The following is a 23465-nucleotide window of genomic DNA, read 5'->3' on the forward strand; positions in this document are numbered from 1 at the left end:
CCCGACAGTTGCGCTCGGAAGACCAAAATCTGCTCTGTATACCAGGCACCAAATGTGTGAAGAAAGGGGATCGTAGATATTCTGTCTACGGGCCCAGAGCGTGGAACAAACTACCTAGAGAAATCTGTGATATTAAAAGCCTCTCGGTCTTCCGCAGGGCTGTAAAGACTTATTTGTTTTGTTAGGCCTCTGATAGAGTATTTTTGCTAAGTAACTCTCATAAGATCCAGTGGACCATTCATAGACAAATGTTCAATTGAAACATCTGCGCCCAGTTACGATTCAGTTCGTCAGGTGCGCGATACAAATACCACAATACAATACAATACAATAGTGCAGAACATAATAAAAAGTTGGGAATAGAATAAAAAACCTAGGTTAGGGGCGTGGGGCAGAAAGAATACCTCAGGGGAAGATTTTTTACTGGTGTTGGGGACATGGCCCTTTGGAGGAGGGGTGGGAGAAGCACAATGGGGTACTAGCGCAGTAAAGGAAGGGGGTGGTGCTGTTTGCAGGAACGGGCTACCCCGGGGGTACAAAGAGGGGGAACAGGTATTGAGGAAAGAGGGGCGTGGCCTCCGGGAGAAGATGGGAGAAAGCGGAAATGAAAGTTGAGAGGATTTTAAGGAGACGGAAGGGAGCAAGGGATAGGAAGGGAGCAAGGGATAGGAAGGGAGCAAGGGATAGGAAGGGAGCAAGGGATAGGAAGGGAGCAAGGGATAGGAAGGGAGCAAGGGATAGGAAGGGAGCAAGGGATAGGAAGGGAGGCATTTGAAATGCTTTAATTATTTAATTGTGGGGGAATGGAAATTGTTTATTTATTTAATTGTTTGGCAATTTGTTAAACACTGATATGTTAGTCTGTAAGGCCGGGGAGCCAGGTTAGCGTTTCTTTGTGAGCTGTGGCCTGTCACATTAAAGCTCCCTTTTCCACTTTAAAGCGAGTCTGGGTATTTTTGTGCAGTATTTGATATAATGTTGACTTCCTAGTTACTCACAGGCTATGTCTTCTTTATAGAAGTCTCGGACTTCATCCTTCTTTGCTATCAACTTCCCTTCCTTTCCCTCTCTGTATTTTGCTTCTCTCTCGATCTCTCTCTCTCTCTCTCTCTCTCCTTCAGCTGATTTAAATAATACACTCAATGTCCCTCGCTTCCTGTCTGTGCCCAGCTTCTCTCTCACTCACCCTCCCCACATACAAACACTTTGGTCTGTAATTGCACATAACATACTCACTGTCACCCTCTCCTCTGGGCCGTGCTTCTCTTTCTCTCTACCCCTCAGAACCAACCCCTCCCCCGCCCCACACACACACACACACATACACACACACTTTGGTCTCCCTGTACACATAATACACTCACTGTCCCCCTCTCTTGTTCTCTGTGCCCTGCTTCTCTTTCTGGCCCTCTGTGTCTGTCTGTGTCTCTTTCTGCCTGTCTCTCTCCCCTCTCCCCCCGCTACCTTGGCCGGCCAATTCACATAACACACTCTCTGTGCTCTGCTTCTGTCTGTCTGCCTCTCTGTCTCTCTCCTCCCTCCCCCCTTGTCCTGTCAATTCCCATAACACACTCACTGTCCACCCCCACCCCCTCACCCCCTCTTTTCTGTGCCGCTCGCATTCTGGCACATTCCACTCCAGGGGGCAGCGGAATGCAGGGGGTGTAGATTCGAACTTGGAGAGTCCGTGGGACCCTTGGGTGGTAGTAGACGGGCCAGAGTTGGAGGGTAGCGACAGAGGTCAGGCAAACGTGCAGAAACGGGGAGTGAAGAGAGGGTGGGAGTGCGAGGAGTGTCGAGTGGGTATTGCAGCACGGATAGGAATGCAAGTGGCAGCGGCTGAGAGGGGATTGAGCGAGGAGGGGGCAGGGGACAGTGGGCACGGGGATGGCAGGGCTTTCCAGTGGGGGGGGGGGGGCACAGCCGGGCCATGGCAGCGCTGTGTGTGTGTGTGTGTGTGTCTGCAGGGCTGGGGACGGTGGCCAGGCAGTGTGTGTAAGGTGTTTCCAGGGGGAGAGGGGGGGAGCAGGGACAGATGACGCGCGCATGGTAGAGCTGTTGGTGGTGCCCACGCCCCCCTCCCCTCCCTGCTGCAGCCGCATCTCTTGTTCGCAGCTCGGCAGACAGACACCAGGAGCAGCTGCGACGGCTGAGCCCATCTCCCAGCTGCCCCTGACAACCCACCCCTGAACCATACCCGGATCCATGCCCCCGCCCCCCACAGTGGCTCCCGCCTGACTGCCACCCGGGCCCCCTCCACGCGCGCTACCTTTCTTCTGTACTCGCCTGCCCCCACCCACTGCTTCCCGCCCCAGGTAAGAGGCGGCTGTTGCCGGTGGAGGAGGCGCGGTGTGCCTGTGCGTGTGTGTGTGCGCCTGTGCGTGTCTGTGACCGGCCTGTGCTCGTGGCAGCAATGGTTGAAGTCAGTGTGTGTCAGTGGCACCAGCAGTCAAGGGCAGTGCACGCGCATTCCCGTAACAGCCGCTGCCAGGACGGACGATACTCTGTTCCTGTGGATGTGACCACAATGACCAAAGAAGGCACGTGCGTTCATGTGCCGTCAAGGACTAAAGACTGTACGTGGATGTGACCCCCCGTGGCTGGAGACAGCACGTGTGCCTCCACGTGACAACCAGGACACGAGACAGTCTGCGAATGTGGATGTGACACCAGTGGCTGGAGACAGCATGTGTGGGGGCTGCATTTGACAGCCACGCCCTTAGCGAGTGCGTGTAGCAGCTGTGACAGTCTGGGTGCCTTGTGTGCGTGTGAGAGTGTGTGGCAGCCGATCTCTGTGTGCCTGTGACAGGAGCAGGGCTTTAAGTGGGGTGAGAACTTCAGGGGGGGGGGGAGGGCTTATTTGGGGGGCGTGGCTTGCATGATGGGCGTGGCCTGAAAAGTACACAAACCATAGTAAGGTATGCAAATATATAAATGTAGGTAAGCATTTATATATTTGTTTGCGCACCTTACTATGGTTTGTGCACTTTTCAAGCCTTATTTTTTAAACAGAAATATGTAACAGGTTTATAAAAGCTGGCTTGAAAAGTACACAATTCAATCCATTTTTATAAAGTTTTGACTAAGGACAAACGTCGGCAAAGCTTTATATAAAAGAGGGCTTGAATTGTGTACTTTTCAAGCCATCTTTTATAAAATTCCAAATATGTCACGCAGTCCCCAGGTTCGCCAAGGGTTAAAGACGCCTCGGAGACCTGGTCAGGGGAACCAAAAGGACAGTAACTTCCTCTGATGACCCCTCGCGCGAGGGGGAGGGGGTCACCAGAGGAAGTTGCAGTGAGAGACAGAAGGGCCTGCCAGCCACAGCGACATTGTGGCTGGATGGCACTTCTGTGAGCTTGACTGACTCAATGGCGGGCGCATCTCCCGTCGCGGCTGCGTGATGTGGTGGGACGCGGGCCCCTGCTCAGTACCTCTTTTTGGAGACTGCAGGGGCCCGGCCCTGGATGCCCCCAGCCCACTAAAAGCACTGGACAGGACTGACTTAGGTCAGTGTGTGTCTTTGGGTGCACCCTTTTTTTTGTCTGAGGCTGCTTTACTTTGCTCTGTGTTGTGCTAATTTAGTTTTTGTTGGTATTTGAATAGCGCCGATTAGCCATTGGCATAGCCTTGCAGCACTATAACCGTGTAATAGTATTTATTTATTTATTCACATTTGTAGAGCGCACGTCAGCCCGGGGGCATCGTGGCGCTTGTTACAGACATATCTTACAGACATTTATGAACCACCCTAACATGGAGATTTCCCTCCCCGCCCTAATCAAAAGCGCCACACAGTATGTCTTTAGAGTTCTATCTAGCCCTGTCTATGATTTGTAAAGGGCCACGTAGATCCCGCCCCTGTGCCACCAATAAGCCAAGAACCAGGCCGGGGTAGAGAAAGAATATATATTTTTATTAAATAAAGCGTGCAATCAATTTTTTGTACAATTGCCCCACCTCATCCGTGGCCCAATCCTTTTCTTTCCTAACAACTCTGAATTTTCTCTTTGCACAATTGGAAACACTAGTTGGTTCAGGATAACACAGACCACAGACTTTTTCATCCAGCATCATGTACAGTCTTCTTTCTTGGGATTCTTTTCCTCCCGGGTTACATAGAACCCGGGACTAGGGGGAACCTCAATTACTTGGGGCACTCACAGCATACACTTAATGCACTAAATAGTTTGCATGAGAATCACTTTATAACAGGTAGCACTTCAAAATCTGACCAGATCACACTCTTAACAATACACTTTACCTACAGTTGATTGCAGTAAAATTCAATACTTTTCTAACTGGTAAAAGCAATTTCACACATGCAGCGATCTGAATTCTCGTCTCCCTGCATGCTTTGCTGTGCTTTGCTGTGCTTTACAGCACTGGAGCAGAACAGAATTTGAAAAACAGCACATTTATCACCTGTGGAGCCTTTCTTCATTTGTCCCTATGCAAGGCAAAATCCCTCTTCTAGCAGGGTCACTTTCTCACTCTCTGGAGAGAGCGTGCCGTTTTCAATTAGGGACTTTGCTTTCTTACATTTAGCAAGACACGTCTCTACCCCAGCAACAGACACCCAAACACTCAGTACATTCAGCGCCTCTCTGCTTAAAGGCCTGGTCTGAGGAACGGTGACAGTTATGGAATTCGTTTTTAGACAAGTACACCCCTTCGCTTTAGGGAATTCTAGGGTTGGCAAAGAAAATAGCTGTAGCTGATTGCATTAACAGACTATAGTTTTTATTCACACTTGGAGTGAGTTTGGTAACGTCTAATGTTAACAAATTCACCCCATGACATTTGGCTATAGGGGAGTTCATTGAATTATTATTTATAAAAATATACTAAGGGTCTACTTCCATACCCACCACCTATTAATTAAGGGGAGGGTATTAACTCAACAGATGCCCCACACACTTGGTTCTGTTGGACAAGCTACTTACAATGAAAATCTCTATTTAATGTGCTCCGGGAGGGCATCAAGACTACATGCTCAGGGGAACACATTGGTCTGGTCGAACAGCCTCTCCAGGTTCAGTCATCAACCTCCAGCATTTACCCCTCTCTTGGGCTCTCCTTGGTCACATGGCTCAGCCATCTTTTAGTCTTTTCCAATTGCTGTCTCCCAGGAAAGGTTAATCCCACAGCAATTCTTCAGTCATTCCACCCAGACGGTTTCAGACAACTTATTTTGATTCCCATTGGGCAATGCATTATATTGATTTCTCCCTGCCCTTTCCCCAAATGATGCAGTTGGGAGGTGCCAGCTGATTGGCCCTCCGTTTGGATTGGACAACTATTCTCCATGCCCTTATTTAAGGGCTAGCCATTCTTCTCTGATAGGTCCCTTCAGTTTACCAAGGCCAAATTCTGAGGGGCAAGTCCTCCCACTTAAAATTACTTTTTCTCCACCTTTTATTTTTCCACTTAAAAAGTCACTACAAAGCGAAACTTTGTAATTCACAGCTAATCATAATACTATATATATATGGGTTCTTCTCATCATGCCACACTTATTGAACTATTCCCTGTGTTGGCACGATGTTGTGGGTTCAAGTGAGGGGTTTTTGTGGTTTATTCAACAAATATAACAGTTATCAAGTTGACATTTTTTTATACAGACATCTAATTTATGAAGCTATCACCTCTCCGAATCTCTGATTTTTGAAATTTTCTGGGAGCTATCATCACATTTTAGATTATAACTTTAGTTCCCAATGTTGAATTTATATGAGAGTTGAATCAACAGGTAGGTGTTTTTTATAATCTTTACAGTGATATTTGGGTTATCTTTTTGTGACTTACCGTTCTGGAGAGAATCAACAAAGTATGATTCTGAATGTAAATCTATGGCAAACCCTAACCATATATGCATATTCTGACTTAGATGACACATTAAGTTTCATTTTCCATTTCAATGGAGATCCAGCTATCTGTTGCTTTCTGTTCACTCAGGCGAGTGTAAATCTATCAACATTCTTTTGAAGTCAAAGGCCAGGCTACTGGATGCTGATGAGATTCTATCTTCCTGGCCAGATGGGTCTCTGGCATCATGTGACAATCTTGATTGCAGGCCCAACCCCGAGTCTACGCAGAAATGGACCACAAAATTGCTTGAATTTTGGGGATTTTACAGCGTTCAGCCCATGGCCTTTCTGTTGACCCAGCCACACCAATATATTCCTCTTCCATGCGTGAATACAGCTCTGCTCTCTGGCCCTGAAACTTCAAAGAAATTGTCTTTCAGATAGATAGCAGGCCAAAGCATGCCATAGGGGAAGGTGGCTTTGAATCTCAGTGTTGAAGACAGCTCCAATGACCAAAATTCGGTACTTTGCATGTCACAATATCTTTCTTTACACATGAGGCCTTCCTTTTACTTTTAGTATGATTGTGCCTTGCAAACAATGGTATTTTTCCATCATGATATGTTCCCATGGCACTAGCAAGGGAAATGTTTACTCCAGATGTCCATTATTTTAGGCTACAAATGTACACGTTTCCATGACAGCAGTTTCTGTGTGCTGTGCTTTCCATACAAAGTAAGCCTCAGTTTTTAAGCTTTGACAATTGCATGCAAGGCCCATGTTGTACTCCTAATTTTCAATGTACACAGCATTTGAATGTCTGGCATTTGCTAGTGAAATGCTGCCTTTTGTATATCGGTCAACAATGTGCCTTTCCAATTCCCTTCTGCAGTCTGGTTTCATTTTTCACAAGTTCCTTTCTTCATTTGCAGCGGTACATACATGTGAATTACTAGGCACCTTGGCTATGTTAAAGTTTTGAGGCTGTCTTTTCATTCTGCCAGGGTGCCTTCCCCTGACAAGAAGGTATTTCTGCACATTTTGGGCATAACATAGCCTTTTCAGTTTATTTTATCCTGAGGTTGCCATTAAACCCCACAACCTTGTGTGTCTCTTGGTTTCTGGCTTTACCATGATGGAGGGAGGTTTAACCTATGCCAGAGAATGGTGCCACAATGTGTCCTGGCCGCTGGTGCGTCGCCTTATTTTCAAGCACACGTACCTGGAACTTAAGCACATTCATAGTCTTGCCCAGATCTGGTCAGCTCTTGACATTTTAAACTAGGACCCTCCTAGGAACTTACGCTCCTCTAGTGACAGGAGACTTGATGTTCACCCAAATTTCTCACTCACATTCACAGATTCCTTGGATGTCTGATTCTTCAAAGCCACGTGAACTCAGTCATCAGTACTCACATGTAGACAGGATGAAGTCAATGATTTGCACGTTCCACATGCTGTAAGGTTGTTAAAATCACTCAATTAATTACTGGGTCTCTTGCGAGTGGAACTGGAGTCAGATCAGGATGTGCTGGGAGTGTGGGAATGCACTGGTTCTCTGTATTACCGTCGCTTGACCTAGGTGAAGAAGATGCGAGGTGCACACTCCCTGAGTATATAATCTAATGTCAGGTGGGATGGCTGGCAGAGAGTGATGGTCCGTGGTGCCACATTTAGTAGTGTTGAACTGGAGTCACAGCAGGATGCACTGGGAGTGTGTGGCTGCACTGGTTCTTGGTGTTACTCTCGCTTGAACTAGGTGAAGATGCAAGGTGCATATTCCCAGAGTATATCATCTAATGTCATGTGGCATGGCTCTCAGAGGCCCATGGCGGTGCATTTATTACTGTGGAACTGGAGTCAGAGCAGGATGCGCTGGGAGTGTGCGACTGCACAGGCTCTCAGTATTAATGTCGCTTGACCTAGGTGAAGAAGATGCGAGGTGCAATCTCCCTGAGGATATAATCTAATGTCACGTGGGATGGCTGTCAGAGAGTCACAGTCCATGGCGCTGGATTTAGTAGTGTGGAACTGGAGTCAGAGCAGGATGCGCTGGGAGTGTGTGATTGCGCTGGCTCTCAGTATTAATGTCGCTTGGTGAAGGTGAGGATGCGTGGTGCAGACTCCCTGAGTATATAATCAAATGTCACATGGGATGGCTGTCGAAGAGTCACAGTCCATGGCACTGGATTTAGTAGTGTGGAACTGGAGTCAGAGCAGGATGCACTGGGACTGTGTGACTGCATTGGCTCTCAGTATTACTGTCGCTTGACCTAGGTGAAGAACATGTGAGGTGCAAACTCCCTGAGTATATCATCTAATGTCACACGGGATGGCTGTCATAGGATCACGGTCCATGGTGCTGCATTTAGTAGTGTGGAATTGGAGTCGGAGCAGGATGCGCACAGAGTGTGTGATGTGAGAAACCTGAGGGTATTCTCCCAGGTAGACCTTGGCAGTCCCTTATTCAGCTGGCTTGGGTAGGGCTGGCGCTCTCAGATCCCAAAGCTGGGGGTGGACGAGCGAGGGAGGATAACCTGGGGAGGGGAACCGTGGGTATGTTTGAGGAAATACCCCATGTGAAACGCGGTATTGTACCAAAGGAGAAGAGGAGGATGAGATACCAAAGGCCTTTGTAGGCTGTAATACATCCACCCCCCTTCCCACCGTCAAACCTCTCCTGTGGGAATTTAACAAATTCCCTGGAATCCCAAACCTGTTTACATCCAGAAACCACCTCTCTCAGAATTCCTGCTTTTCCCGTCCTACTCGAATACTCCCAGTCATTCTCTTTCCCACCCCACTGATTATCATTTGCTGCATTACCAACCCGCTCAGGCAAAAAACTACCGTTCCCACAAACCCTCTGTTTATCTCATCATAATAATCTTGATCACTCCCATTTTCTTCACAAACCTTACCAATCTCATTATTCCAAATTCACCCAAACACTAGGATGAGAACCATAATCCCGTACAACACCTCTTCCTCTCTATACCCTGTAGGATACTTGAACACTCTAACTGCCCCCTTTCCGACCATACACCTTCACACAACACAAAAGACAACGGCCTAATTCCAGAGCTGTTCACCCGACACAATACAAGGGTAAGGCGAAGTCAGGCAATTCACCAGAATCACACACACCTGATGGCCCTTTCTCATCCCCACAGGGATAAAAGGGGGAGCACAAGAGCACAGGATGAGCAAGGCAGACTGCATGACGTGAGAGCTAACTCAGCACAGCAGTTCAAGGGGAGGAGAAAGACGGTGCATACCGAGAGGGTGACAAGGAGAGAAGCAACCTTGCCCTCTCCGATCAAGGTCTGTGAAACCTCTGCAGATGGAAACATAATACAGCGAACAAAAGCCAGCGCGTGTTGCAGCAGATGTGCGTGATCCACGAGACCGACCTCCGCTGATTGCCAAGCCAGGGAGAGACGCTTGTCTCGGTGGTACCAACCTTGACTGCAAAGAGAAGGAAGGCCATGCGGTTCATCACAGCCAGTGAGTCGAGGGGAGAGTCGATAAGAAACCGAACTGTGTTGAACAAAAAATAGCGAACGGCTGATTTGAACTTGGAAAGGTTTAATGAAACTATTTATGAAACAGGGGCAATGCCCGCAACAGAGTTGTGCGGCATCATATGGGTGCTCACGAATGAAAATATGGGTGATTACCCGATGGTAGAGGCTACCGTAACCAGAAAGCCTTTGGAAGAGGCAAAGAGAGGTCAAAGTGGTCCCTGAATATATAATCTAATGTCACGTGAGATGGCTGTCAAAGAGTCATGGTCCATGGCACTGCATTTAGTAGTGTGGAACTAGAGTCGGAGCAGGATGCGCTGGGAGTGTGTGACTGCACTGGCTCTCGGTATTACTGTTGCTTGAACTAGGTGAAGAAGATGCGAGGTGCAAACTCCCTGAGTATATAATCTAATGTCACGTGGGATGGCTCTCAGAGGCCCATGGCGCTGAATTTAGTAGTGTGGAACTGGAGTCAGAGCAGGATGCGCTGGGAGTGTGGGACTGCACAGGCTCTCGGTACTACTGTCACTTGACCTAGGTAAAGATGCGAGGTGCAAACTCCCTGAGTATATACTCTAATGTCACGTGGGATGGCTCTCAGAGGCCCATGGCGCTGCATTTAGTAGTGTGGAACTGGAGTCAGAGCAGGATGCGCTGGGAGTGTGGGACTGCACAGGCTCTCGGTACTACTGTCACTTGACCTAGGTAAAGATGCGAGGTGCAAACTCCCTGAACATATAATCTAATGTCACGTGGGATGGCTCTCAGAGGGACATGGCACTGCATTTAGTAGTGTGGAACTAGAGTTGGAGCAGGATGCGCTGGGAGTGTGGGACTGCACAGGCTCTCGGTACTACTGTCACTTGACCTAGGTGAAGATGCGAGGTGCAAACTCCCTGAATATATAATCTAATGTCACGTGAGATGGCTGTCAAAGAGTCATGGTTCATGGCACTGCATTTAGTAGTGTGGAACTGGAGTCAGAGCAGGATGTGCTGGGACTGTGTGACTGCACTGGTTCTCCGTAGTACCGTCACTTGACCTAGGTGAAGATGCAAGGTGCAAACTCCCTGAGTATATCATCTAATGTCATGTGGGATGACTCTCAGAGGGACATGGCGCTGCATTTAATAGTGTGGAACTAGAGTCGGAGCAGGATGCGCTGGGAGTGTGTGACTGCTCTGGCTCTCGGCATTACTGTCACTTGACCTAGGTGAAGATGCAAGGTGCAAGCTCCCTGAGTATATATTCTAGTGTCACGTGGGATGGCTCTCAGAGGCCCATGGTGCTGCATTTAGTAGTGTGGAACTGGAGTCAGAGCAGGATGCGCTGGGAGTGTGGGACAGCACAGGCTCTCGGTACTACTGTCACTTGACCTAGGTAAAGATGCAAGGTGCAAACTCCCTGAATATATAATCGAATGTCACGTGAGATGGCTGTCAAAGAGCCATGGTCCATGGCACTGCATTTAGTAGTGTGGAACTAGAGTCGGAGCAGGATTCACTGGGACTGTGTGACTGCACTGGCTCTCCGTAGTACAGTCACTTCACCGGGGTGAAGATGCGAGGTGCAAACTCCCTGAATATATAATCTAATGTCACTTGGGATGGCTCTCAGAGGCCCATGGCGCTGCATTTAGTACTGTGGAACTGGAGTCAGAGCAGGATGCGCTGGGAGTGTGGGACAGCACAGGCTCTCGGTACTACTGTCACTTGACCTAGGTGAAGATGCGAGGTGCAAACTCCCTGAATATATAATCTAATGTCACGTGAGATGGCTGTCAAAGAGTCATGGTTCATGGCACTGCATTTAGTAGTGTGGAACTGGAGTCAGAGCAGGATGCGCTGGGACTGTGTGACTGCACGGGCTCTCCGTAGTACATTCACTTGACCTAGGTGAAGATCCAAGGTGCAAACTCCCTGAGTATATCATCTAATGTCACGTGGGATGGCTCTCAGAGGGCCATGGCATGGCCCATGGCACTGCATTGAGTAGTGTGGAACTAGAGTTGGAGCAGGATGCGCTTGGAGTGTGTGACTGCACAGGCTCTCGGTATTACTGTTGCTTGACCTAGGTGAAGATGCGAGGTGCAAACTCCCCGAGTATATAATCTAATGTAATGTGGGATGGCTCTCAGAGGGACATGGCGCTGCATTTAATAGTGTGGAACTAGAGTCGGAGCAGGATGCGCTGGGAGTGTGTGACTGCACTGGCTCTCGGTATTACTGTCACTTGACCTAGGTGAAGATGCAAGGTGCAAACTCCCTGAGTATATAATCTAGTGTAATGTGGGATGGCTCTCAGAGGGACATGGCGCTGCATTTAATAGTGTGGAACTAGAGTCAGAGCAGGATGCTCTGGGAGTGTGGGACAGCACAGGCTCTCGGTATTACTGTCACTTGACCTAGGTGAAGATGCAAGGTGCAAACTCCCTGAATATATAATCTAGTGTGACGTGGGATGGCTCTCAGAGGCCCATGGCGCTGCATTTAGTAGTGTGGAACTGGAGTCAGAGCAGGATGCACTGGGAGTGTGGGACTGCACAGGCTCTCGGTACTACTGTCACTTGACCTAGGTAAAGATGCAAGGTGCAAACTCCCTGAATATATAATCTAATGTCACGTGAGATGGCTGTCAAAGTGTCATGGTCCATGGCACTGCATTTAGTAGTGTGGAACTAGAGTCGGAGCAGGATGCCCTGGGAGTTTGTGACTGCAAAGGCTCTCCGTAGTACAGTCACTTGACCTAGGTGAAGATGCAAGGTGCAAACTCCCTGAGTATATGATCTAATGTCACGTGGGATGGCTCTTAGAGGGACATAGCACTGAATTTAGTAGTGTGGAACTAGAGTTGTAGCAGGATGCGCTTGGAGTGTGTGACTGCACTAGCACTCGGTATTACTGTTGCTTGACCTAGGTGAAGATGCGAGGTGCAAACTCCCCGAGTATATAATTTAATGTAATGTGGGATGGCTCTCAGAGGGACATGGTGCTGCATTTAATAGTGTGGAACTAGAGTCGGAGCAGGATGCGCTGGGAGTGTGTGACCGCACTGGCTCTCGGTATTACTGTCGCTTGAACTAGGTGAAGAAGATGCGAGGTGCAAACTCCCTGAATATATAATCTAATGTCATGTGGGATGGCTCTCAGAGGGACATGGCACTGCATTTAGTAGTGTGGAACTAGAGTTGGAGCAGGATGCGCTGGGAGTGTGTGACTGCACTAGCACTCGGTATTACTGTTGCTTGACCTAGGTGAAGATGCGAGGTGCAAACTCCCCGAGTATATAATCTAATGTAATGTGGGATGGCTCTCAGAGGGACATGGTGCTGCATTTAATAGTGTGGAACTAGAGTCGGAGCAGGATGCGCTGGGAGTGTGTGACCGCACTGGCTCTCGGTATTACTGTCGCTTGAACTAGGTGAAGAAGATGCGAGGTGCAAACTCCCTGAATATATAATCTAATGTCATGTGAGATGGCTCTCAGAGGGACATGGCACTGCATTTAGTAGTGTCGAACTAGAGTTGGAGCAGGATGCGCTGGGAGTGTGTGACTGCACTGGCTCTCGGTATTACTGTCACTTGACCTAGGTGAAGATGCAAGGTGCAAACTCCCTAAGTATATAATCTAGTGTAATGTGGGATGGCTCTCAGAGGGACATGGCGCTGCATTTAATAGTGTGGAACTAGAGTCGGAGCAGGATGCGCTGGGACTGTGTGACTGCATTGGCTCTCCGTAGTACAGTCACTTGACCTAGGTGAAGATGCAAGGTGCAAACTCCCTGAGGATATCATCTAATGTCATGTGGGATGGCTCTCAGAGGGACATGGCGCTGCATTTAATAGTGTGGAACTAGAGTCGGAGCAGGATGCGCTGGGAGTGTGTGACTGCACTGGCTCTCGGTATTACTGTCACTTGACCTAGGTGAAGATGCAAGGTGCAAACTCCCTAAGTATATAATCTAGTGTAATGTGGGATGGCTCTCAGAGGGACATGGCGCTGCATTTAATAGTGTGGAACTAGAGTCGGAGCAGGATGCGCTGGGAGTGTGGGACTGCACAGGCTCTCTGTACTACTGTCACTTGACCTCGGTGAAGATGCGAGGTGCAAACTCCCTGAATATATAATGTAATGTCACGTGAGATGGCTGTCAAAGTGTCATGGTCCATGGCACTGCATTTAATAGTGTGGAACTAGAGTTGGAGCAGGATGCACTGGGAGTGTGGGGCTGCACAGGCTCTCGGTACTACTGTCACTTGACCTCGGTAAAGATGCGAGGTGCAAACTCCCTGAATATATAATCTAATGTCACGTGAGATGGCTGTCAAAGTGTCATGGTCCATGGCACTGCATTTAGTAGGTTGGATCTAGAGTCGGAGCAGGATGCGCTGGGAGTGTGTGACTGCACTGGCTCTCGGTATTACTGTTGCTTGAACTAGGGAAGAAGATGCGAGGTGCAAACTCCCTGAATATGTAATCTAATGTCACGTGAGATGGCTGTCAAAGTGTCATGGTCCATGGCACTGCATTTAGTAGTGTGGAACTAGAGTCGGAGCAGGATGCGCTGGGAGTGTGTGACTGCACTGGCTCTCGGTATTACTGTCACTTGACCTAGGTGAAGATGCAAGGTGCAAACTCCCTGAGTATATCATCTAGTGTAATGTGGGATGGCTCTCAGAGGGACATGGCACTGCATTTAGTAGTGTGGAACTAGAGTTGGAGCAGGATGCGCTTGGAGTGTGTGACTGCACAGGCTCTCTGTATTACTGTTGCTTGACCTAGGTGAAGATGCGAGGTGCAAACTCCCCGAGTATATAATCTAATGTCACGTGGAATGGCTCTCAGAGGGACATGGCACTGCATTTAGTAGTGTGGAACTAGAGTCGGAGCAGGATGCGCTGGGAGTGTGTGACTGCATTGGCTCTCGGTATTACTGTCACTTGACCTAGGTGAAGATGCAAGGTGCAAACTCCCTGAGTATATAATCTAGTGTAATGTGGGATGGCTCTCAGAGGGACATGGCACTGCATTTAGTAGTGTGGAACTAGAGTTGGAGCAGGATGCGCTGGGAGTGTGGGACAGCACAGGCTCTCTGTACTACTGTCACTTGATCTAGGTGAAGATGCGAGGTGCAAACTCCCTGAATATATAATCTAATGTCACGTGGGATGGCTGTCAAAGTGTCATGGTCCATGGCACTGCATTTAGTAGTGTGGAACTAGAGTCGGAGCAGGATGCGCTGGGAGTGTGGGACTGCACAGGCTCTCGGTACTACTGTCACTTGACCTAGGTAAAGATACGAGGTGCAAACTCCCTGAATATATAATCTAATGTCACGTGGGATGGCTCTCAGGGGGACATGGCACTGCATTTAGTAGTGTGGAACTAGAGTTGGAGCAGGATGCGCTGGGAGTGTGGGACTGCACAGGCTCTCGGTACTACTGTCACTTGAAGTAGGTGAAGATGCGAGGTGCAAACTCCCTGAATATATAATCTAATTTCACGTGGGATGGCTCTCAGAGGGACATAGCACTCACTGCATTTAGTAGTGTGGAACTAGAATTGGAGCAGGATGCGCTGGGAGTGTGGGACTGCACAGGCTCTCGGTACTACTGTCACTTGAACTAGGTGAAGAAGATGCGAGGTGCAAACTCCCTGAATATATAATCTAATGTCACGTGAGATGGCTGTCAAAGAGTCATGGTTCATGGCACTGCATTTAGTAGTGTGGAACTGGAGTCAGAGCAGGATGCGCTTGGAGTGTGTGACTGCACTGGCTCTCGGTATTACTGTTGCTTGACCTAGGTGAAGATGCAATGTGCAAACTCCCCGAGTATATAATCTAATGTCACGTGGGATGGCTCTCAGAGGGACATAGCACTCACTGCATTTAGTAGTGTGGAACTAGAGTCGGAGCAGGATGCGCTGGGAGTGTGGGACAGCACAGGCTCTCGGTACTACTGTCACTTGACCTAGGTAAAGATGCGAGGTGCAAACTCCCTGAATATATAATCTAATTTCACGTGGGATGGCTCTCAGAGGGACATAGCACTCACTGCATTTAGTAGTGTGGAACTAGAGTCGGAGCAGGATGCGCTGGGAGTGTGGGACAGCACAGGCTCTCGGTACTACTGTCACTTGATGTAGGTGAAGATGCGAGGTGCAAACTCCCTGAATATATAATCTAATGTCACGTGGGATGGCTCTCAGAAGCCCATGGCGCTGCATTTATTACTGTGGAACTGGAGTCAGAGCAGGAGGCGCTGGGAGTGTGGGACTGCACAGGCTCTCGGTACTACTGTCACTTGACCTAGGTGAAGATGCGAGGTGCAAACTCCCTGAATATATAATTTAATGTCACGTGAGATGGCTGTCAAAGTGTCATGGTCCATGGCACTGCATTTAGTAGTGTGGAACTAGAGTGGGAGCAGGATGCGCTGGGAGTGTGTGACTGCACTGGCTCTCGGTATTACTGTCACTTGACCTAGGTGAAGAAGATGCGAGGTGCAAACTCCCTGAATATATAATCTAATGTCACGTGAGATGGCTGTCAAAGTGTCATGGTCCATGGCACTGCATTTAGTAGTGTGGAACTAGAGTCGGAGCAGGATGCGCTGGGACAGTGTGACTGCACTGGCTCTCCGTAGTACAGTCACTTGACCGGGGTGAAGATGCGAGGTGCAAACTCCCTGAATATATAATCTAATGTCACTTGGGATGGCTCTCAGAGGCCCATGGCGCTGCATTTAGTACTGTGGAACTGGAGTCAGAGCAGGATGCGCTGGGAGTGTGGGACAGCACAGGCTCTCGGTACTACTGTCACTTGACCTAGGTGAAGATGCGAGGTGCAAACTCCCTGAATATATAATCTAATTTCACGTGGGATGGCTCTCAGAGGGACATAGCACTCACTGCATTTAGTAGTGTGGAACTAGAGTTGGAGCAGGATGCGCTGGGAGTGTGGGACTGCACAGGCTCTCGGTACTACTGTCACTTGAACTAGGTGAAGAAGATGCGAGGTGCAAACTCCCTAAATATATAATCTAATGTCACGTGAGATGGCTGTCAAAGTGTCATGGTCCATGGCGCTGCATTTAGTAGTGTGGAACTGGAGTCAGAGCAGGATGTGCTGGGAGTGTGTGACTGCACAGGCTCTCGGTACTACTGTCACTTGACCTAGGTAAAGATGCGAGGTGCAAACTCCCTGAATATATAATCTAATTTCACGTGGGATGGCTCTCAGAGGGACATAGCACTCACTGCATTTAGTAGTGTGGAACTAGAGTTGGAGCAGGATGCGCTGGGAGTGTGGGACTGCACAGGCTCTCGGTACTACTGTCACTTGAACTAGGTGAAGAAGATGCGAGGTGCAAACTCCCTGAATATATAATCTAATGTCACGTGAGATGGCTGTCAAAGAGTCATGGTTCATGGCACTGCATTTAGTAGTGTGGAACTGGAGTCAGAGCAGGATGCGCTTGGAGTGTGTGACTGCACTGGCTCTCGGTATTACTGTTGCTTGACCTAGGTGAAGATGCAATGTGCAAACTCCCCGAGTATATAATCTAATGTCACGTGGGATGGCTCTCAGAGGGACATAGCACTCACTGCATTTAGTAGTGTGGAACTAGAGTCGGAGCAGGATGCGCTGGGAGTGTGGGACAGCACAGGCTCTCGGTACTACTGTCACTTGACCTAGGTAAAGATGCGAGGTGCAAACTCCCTGAATATATAATCTAATTTCACGTGGGATGGCTCTCAGAGGGACATAGCACTCACTGCATTTAGTAGTGTGGAACTAGAGTCGGAGCAGGATGCGCTGGGAGTGTGGGACAGCACAGGCTCTCGGTACTACTGTCACTTGATGTAGGTGAAGATGCGAGGTGCAAACTCCCTGAATATATAATCTAATGTCACGTGGGATGGCTCTCAGAAGCCCATGGCGCTGCATTTATTACTGTGGAACTGGAGTCAGAGCAGGATGCGCTGGGAGTGTGGGACTGCACAGGCTCTCGGTACTACTGTCACTTGACCTAGGTGAAGATGCGAGGTGCAAACTCCCTGAATATATAATTTAATGTCACGTGAGATGGCTGTCAAAGTGTCATGGTCCATGGCACTGCATTTAGTAGTGTGGAACTAGAGTGGGAGCAGGATGCGCTGGGAGTGTGTGACTGCACTGGCTCTCGGTATTACTGTCACTTGACCTAGGTGAAGAAGATGCGAGGTGCAAACTCCCTGAATATATAATCTAATGTCACGTGAGATGGCTGTCAAAGTGTCATGGTCCATGGCACTGCATTTAGTAGTGTGGAACTAGAGTCGGAGCAGGATGCGCTGGGACTGTGTGACTGCACTGGCTCTCCATAGTACAGTCACTTGACCGGGGTGAAGATGCGAGGTGCAAACTCCCTGAATATATAATCTAATGTCACTTGGGATGGCTCTCAGAGGCCCATGGCGCTGCATTTAGTACTGTGGAACTGGAGTCAGAGCAGGATGCGCTGGGAGTGTGGGACAGCACAGGCTCTCGGTACTACTGTCACTTGACCTAGGTGAAGATGCGAGGTGCAAACTCCCTGAATATATAATCTAATGTCACGTGAGATGGCTGTCAAAGTGTCATGGTCCATGGCACTGCATTTAGTAGTGTGGAACTAGAGTCGGAGCAGGATGCGCTGGGACTGTGTGACTGCACTGGCTCTCCGTAGTACAGTCACTTGACCGGGGTGAAGATGCGAGGTGCAAACTCCCTGAATATATAATCTAATGTCACTTTGGATGGCTCTCAGAGGCCCATTGCGCTGCATTTAGTACTGTGGAACTGGAGTCAGAGCAGGATGCGCTGGGAGTGTGGGACAGCACAGGCTCTCGGTACTACTGTCACTTGACCTAGGTGAAGATGCAAGGTGCAAACTCCCTGAGTATATCATCTAGTGTAATGTGGGATGGCTCTCAGAGGGACATGGCGCTGCATTTAGTAGTGTGGAACTAGAGTCAGAGCAGGATGCGCTGGGAGTGTGGGACTGCACAGGCTCTCTGTACTACTGTCACTTGATCTAGGTGAAGATGCGAGGTGCAAACTCCCTGAATATATAATCTAATGTCACGTGAGATGGCTGTCAAAGTGTCATGGTCCATGGCACTGCATTTAGTAGTGTGGAACTAGAGTGGGAGCAGGATGCGCTGGGAGTGTGTGACTGCACTGGCTCTCGATATTACTGTCACTTGACCTAGGTGAAGAAGATGCGAGGTGCAAACTCCCTGAATATATAATCTAATGTCACGTGAGATGGCTGTCAAAGTGTCATGGTCCATGGCACTGCATTTAGTAGTGTGGAACTAGAGTCGGAGCAGGATGCGCTGGGAGTGTGTGACTGCACAGGCTCTCGGTATTACTGTCGCTTGAACTAGGTGAAGAAGATGCGAGGTGCAAACTCCCTGAGTATATAATCTAATGTCACGTGGGATGGCTCTCAGAGGCCCATGGCGCTGCATTTAGTAGTGTGGAACTGGAGTCAGAGCAGAATGTGCTGGGAGTGTGTGACTGCACAGGCTCTCGGTACTACTGTCACTTGATGTAGGTGAAGATGCGAGGTGCAAACTCCCTGAATATATAATCTAATGTCACGTGGGATGGCTCTTAGAGGGACATGGCACTGCATTTAGTAGTGTGGAACTAGAGTTGTAGCAGGATGCGCTTGGAGTGTGTGACTGCACTAGCACTCGGTATTACTGTTGCTTGACCTAGGTGAAGATGCGAGGTGCAAACTCCCCGAGTATATAATCTAATGTAATGTGGGATGGCTCTCAGAGGGACATGGTGCTGCATTTAATAGTGTGGAACTAGAGTCGGAGCAGGATGCGCTGGGAGTGTGTGACCGCACTGGCTCTCGGTATTACTGTCGCTTGAACTAGGTGAAGAAGATGCGAGGTGCAAACTCCCTGAATATATAATCTAATGTCATGTGGGATGGCTCTCAGAGGGACATGGCACTGCATTTAGTAGTGTGGAACTAGAGTTGGAGCAGGATGCGCTGGGAGTGTGTGACTGCACTAGCACTCGGTATTACTGTTGCTTGACCTAGGTGAAGATGCGAGGTGCAAACTCCCCGAGTATATAATCTAATGTAATGTGGGATGGCTCTCAGAGGGACATGGTGCTGCATTTAATAGTGTGGAACTAGAGTCGGAGCAGGATGCGCTGGGAGTGTGTGACCGCACTGGCTCTCGGTATTACTGTCGCTTGAACTAGGTGAAGAAGATGCGAGGTGCAAACTCCCTGAATATATAATCTAATGTCATGTGGGATGGCTCTCAGAGGGACATGGCACTGCATTTAGTAGTGTGGAACTAGAGTTGGAGCAGGATGCGCTGGGAGTGTGTGACTGCACTGGCTCTCGGTATTACTGTCACTTGACCTAGGTGAAGATGCAAGGTGCAAACTCCCTAAGTATATAATCTAGTGTAATGTGGGATGGCTCTCAGAGGGACATGGCGCTGCATTTAATAGTGTGGAACTAGAGTCGGAGCAGGATGCGCTGGGACTGTGTGACTGCATTGGCTCTCCGTAGTACAGTCACTTGACCTAGGTGAAGATGCAAGGTGCAAACTCCCTGAGGATATCATCTAATGTCATGTGGGATGGCTCTCAGAGGGACATGGCGCTGCATTTAATAGTGTGGAACTAGAGTCGGAGCAGGATGCGCTGGGAGTGTGTGACTGCACTGGCTCTTGGTATTACTGTCACTTGACCTAGGTGAAGATGCAAGGTGCAAACTCCCTAAGTATATAATCTAGTGTAATGTGGGATGGCTCTCAGAGGGACATGGCGCTGCATTTAATAGTGTGGAACTAGAGTCGGAGCAGGATGCGCTGGGAGTGTGGGACTGCACAGGCTCTCGGTACTACTGTCACTTGACCTCGGTGAAGATGCGAGGTGCAAACTCCCTGAATATATAATGTAATGTCACGTGAGATGGCTGTCAAAGTGTCATGGTCCATGGCACTGCATTTAATAGTGTGGAACTAGAGTTGGAGCAGGATGCACTGGGAGTGTGGGGCTGCACAGGCTCTCGGTACTACTGTCACTTGACCTCGGTAAAGATGCGAGGTGCAAACTCCCTGAATATATAATCTAATGTCACGTGAGATGGCTGTCAAAGTGTCATGGTCCATGGCACTGCATTTAGTAGGTTGGATCTAGAGTCGGAGCAGGATGCGCTGGGAGTGTGTGACTGCACTGGCTCTCGGTATTACTGTTGCTTGAACTAGGGAAGAAGATGCGAGGTGCAAACTCCCTGAATATGTAATCTAATGTCACGTGAGATGGCTGTCAAAGTGTCATGGTCCATGGCACTGCATTTAGTAGTGTGGAACTAGAGTCGGAGCAGGATGTGCTGGGAGTGTGTGACTGCACTGGCTCTCGGTATTACTGTCACTTGACCTAGGTGAAGATGCAAGGTGCAAACTCCCTGAGTATATAATCTAGTGTAATGTGGGATGGCTCTCAGAGGGACATGGTGCTGCGTTTAATAGTGTGGAACTAGAGTTGGAGCAGGATGCGCTGGGAGTGTGGGACTGCACAGGCTCTCGGTATTACTGTCACTTGACCTAGGTGAAGATGCAAGGTGCAAACTCCCTGAGTATATAATCTAGTGTCACATGGGATGGCTCTCAGAGGCCCATGGCGCTGCATTTATTACTGTAGAACTGGAGTCAGAGCAGGATGCGCTGGGAGTGTGGGACTGCACAGGCTCTCGGTACTACTGTCACTTGACCTAGGTAAAGATGCGAGGTGCAAACTCCCTGAATATATAATCTAATGTCACGTGAGATGGCTGTCAAAGTGTCATGGTCCATGGCACTGCATTTAGTAGTGTGGAACTAGAGTCGGAGCAGGATGCGCTGGGAGTATGTGACTGCACTGGCTCTCTGTATTACTGTCACTTGATCTAGGTAAAGATGCGAGGTGCAAACTCCCTGAATATATAATCTAATGTCACGTGGGATGGCTCTCAGAGGGACATGGCGCTGCATTTAGTAGTGTGGAACTAGAGTTGGAGCAGGATGCGCTGGGAGTGTGGGACTGCACAGGCTCTCGGTACTACTGTCACTTGACCTAGGTGAAGAAGATGCGAGGTGCAAACTCCCTGAATATATAATCTAATGTCACGTGAGATGGCTGTCAGAGAGTCATGGTTCATGGCACTGCATTTAGTAGTGTGGAACTGGAGTCAGAGCAGGATGCGCTGGGACTGTGTGACTGCACTGGCTCTCCGTAGTACAGTCACTTGACCTAGGTGAAGATGCAAGGTGCAAACTCCCTGAGTATATCATCTAGTGTAATGTGGGATGGCTCTCAGAGGGACATGGCACTGCATTTAGTAGTGTGGAACTAGAGTTGGAGCAGGATGCGCTTGGAGTGTGTGACTGCACAGGCTCTCTGTATTACTGTTGCTTGACCTAGGTGAAGATGCGAGGTGCAAACTCCCCGAGTATATAATCTAATGTCACGTGGAATGGCTCTCAGAGGGACATGGCACTGCATTTAGTAGTGTGGAACTAGAGTCGGAGCAGGATGCGCTGGGAGTGTGTGACTGCATTGGCTCTCGGTATTACTGTCACTTGACCTAGGTGAAGATGCAAGGTGCAAACTCCCTGAGTATATAATCTAGTGTAATGTGGGATGGCTCTCAGAGGGACATGGCACTGCATTTAGTAGTGTGGAACTAGAGTTGGAGCAGGATGCGCTGGGAGTGTGGGACAGCACAGGCTCTCTGTACTACTGTCACTTGATCTAGGTGAAGATGCGAGGTGCAAACTCCCTGAATATATAATCTAATGTCACGTGGGATGGCTGTCAAAGTGTCATGGTCCATGGCACTGCATTTAGTAGTGTGGAACTAGAGTCGGAGCAGGATGCGCTGGGAGTGTGGGACTGCACAGGCTCTCGGTACTACTGTCACTTGACCTAGGTAAAGATACGAGGTGCAAACTCCCTGAATATATAATCTAATGTCACGTGGGATGGCTCTCAGGGGGACATGGCACTGCATTTAGTAGTGTGGAACTAGAGTTGGAGCAGGATGCGCTGGGAGTGTGGGACTGCACAGGCTCTCGGTACTACTGTCACTTGAAGTAGGTGAAGATGCGAGGTGCAAACTCCCTGAATATATAATCTAATTTCACGTGGGATGGCTCTCAGAGGGACATAGCACTCACTGCATTTAGTAGTGTGGAACTAGAGTTGGAGCAGGATGCGCTGGGAGTGTGGGACTGCACAGGCTCTCGGTACTACTGTCACTTGAACTAGGTGAAGAAGATGCGAGGTGCAAACTCCCTAAATATATAATCTAATGTCACGTGAGATGGCTGTCAAAGTGTCATGGTCCATGGCACTGCATTTAATAGTGTGGAACTAGAGTTGGAGCAGGATGCACTGGGAGTGTGGGGCTGCACAGGCTCTCGGTACTACTGTCACTTGACCTCGGTAAAGATGCGAGGTGCAAACTCCCTGAATATATAATCTAATGTCACGTGAGATGGCTGTCAAAGTGTCATGGTCCATGGCACTGCATTTAGTAGGTTGGATCTAGAGTCGGAGCAGGATGCGCTGGGAGTGTGTGACTGCACTGGCTCTCGGTATTACTGTTGCTTGAACTAGGGAAGAAGATGCGAGGTGCAAACTCCCTGAATATGTAATCTAATGTAATGTGGGATGGCTCTCAGAGGGACATGGTGCTGCATTTAATAGTGTGGAACTAGAGTCGGAGCAGGATGCGCTGGGAGTGTGTGACCGCACTGGCTCTCGGTATTACTGTCGCTTGAACTAGGTGAAGAAGATGCGAGGTGCAAACTCCCTGAATATATAATCTAATGTCATGTGGGATGGCTCTCAGAGGGACATGGCACTGCATTTAGTAGTGTGGAACTAGAGTTGGAGCAGGATGCGCTGGGAGTGTGTGACTGCACTGGCTCTCGGTATTACTGTCACTTGACCTAGGTGAAGATGCAAGGTGCAAACTCCCTAAGTATATAATCTAGTGTAATGTGGGATGGCTCTCAGAGGGACATGGCGCTGCATTTAATAGTGTGGAACTAGAGTCGGAGCAGGATGCGCTGGGAC

The 23465-nt window shown here is 48.9% G+C and overlaps 1 protein-coding gene across 1 annotated transcript in view; it reads left to right on the plus strand.

Moving 5' to 3' along the window:
• The first annotated feature begins 2089 nt into the window (after positions 1 to 2089).
• The window catches only part of SLC4A3 (solute carrier family 4 member 3), a 660038-nt gene continuing 638662 nt past the window's right edge, over positions 2090 to 23465 (plus strand). The window contains exon 1 of the mRNA XM_069616955.1: positions 2090 to 2315. The gene's annotated coding sequence lies outside the window, so the exon portion shown is untranslated. The remainder of the gene's footprint in view (positions 2316 to 23465) is intronic.

Source organism: Ambystoma mexicanum, chromosome 9 (genome assembly GCF_040938575.1).
Source record: "Ambystoma mexicanum isolate Mex_15411 chromosome 9, UKY_AmexF1_1, whole genome shotgun sequence".
NCBI lineage: Eukaryota > Metazoa > Chordata > Amphibia > Caudata > Ambystomatidae > Ambystoma > Ambystoma mexicanum.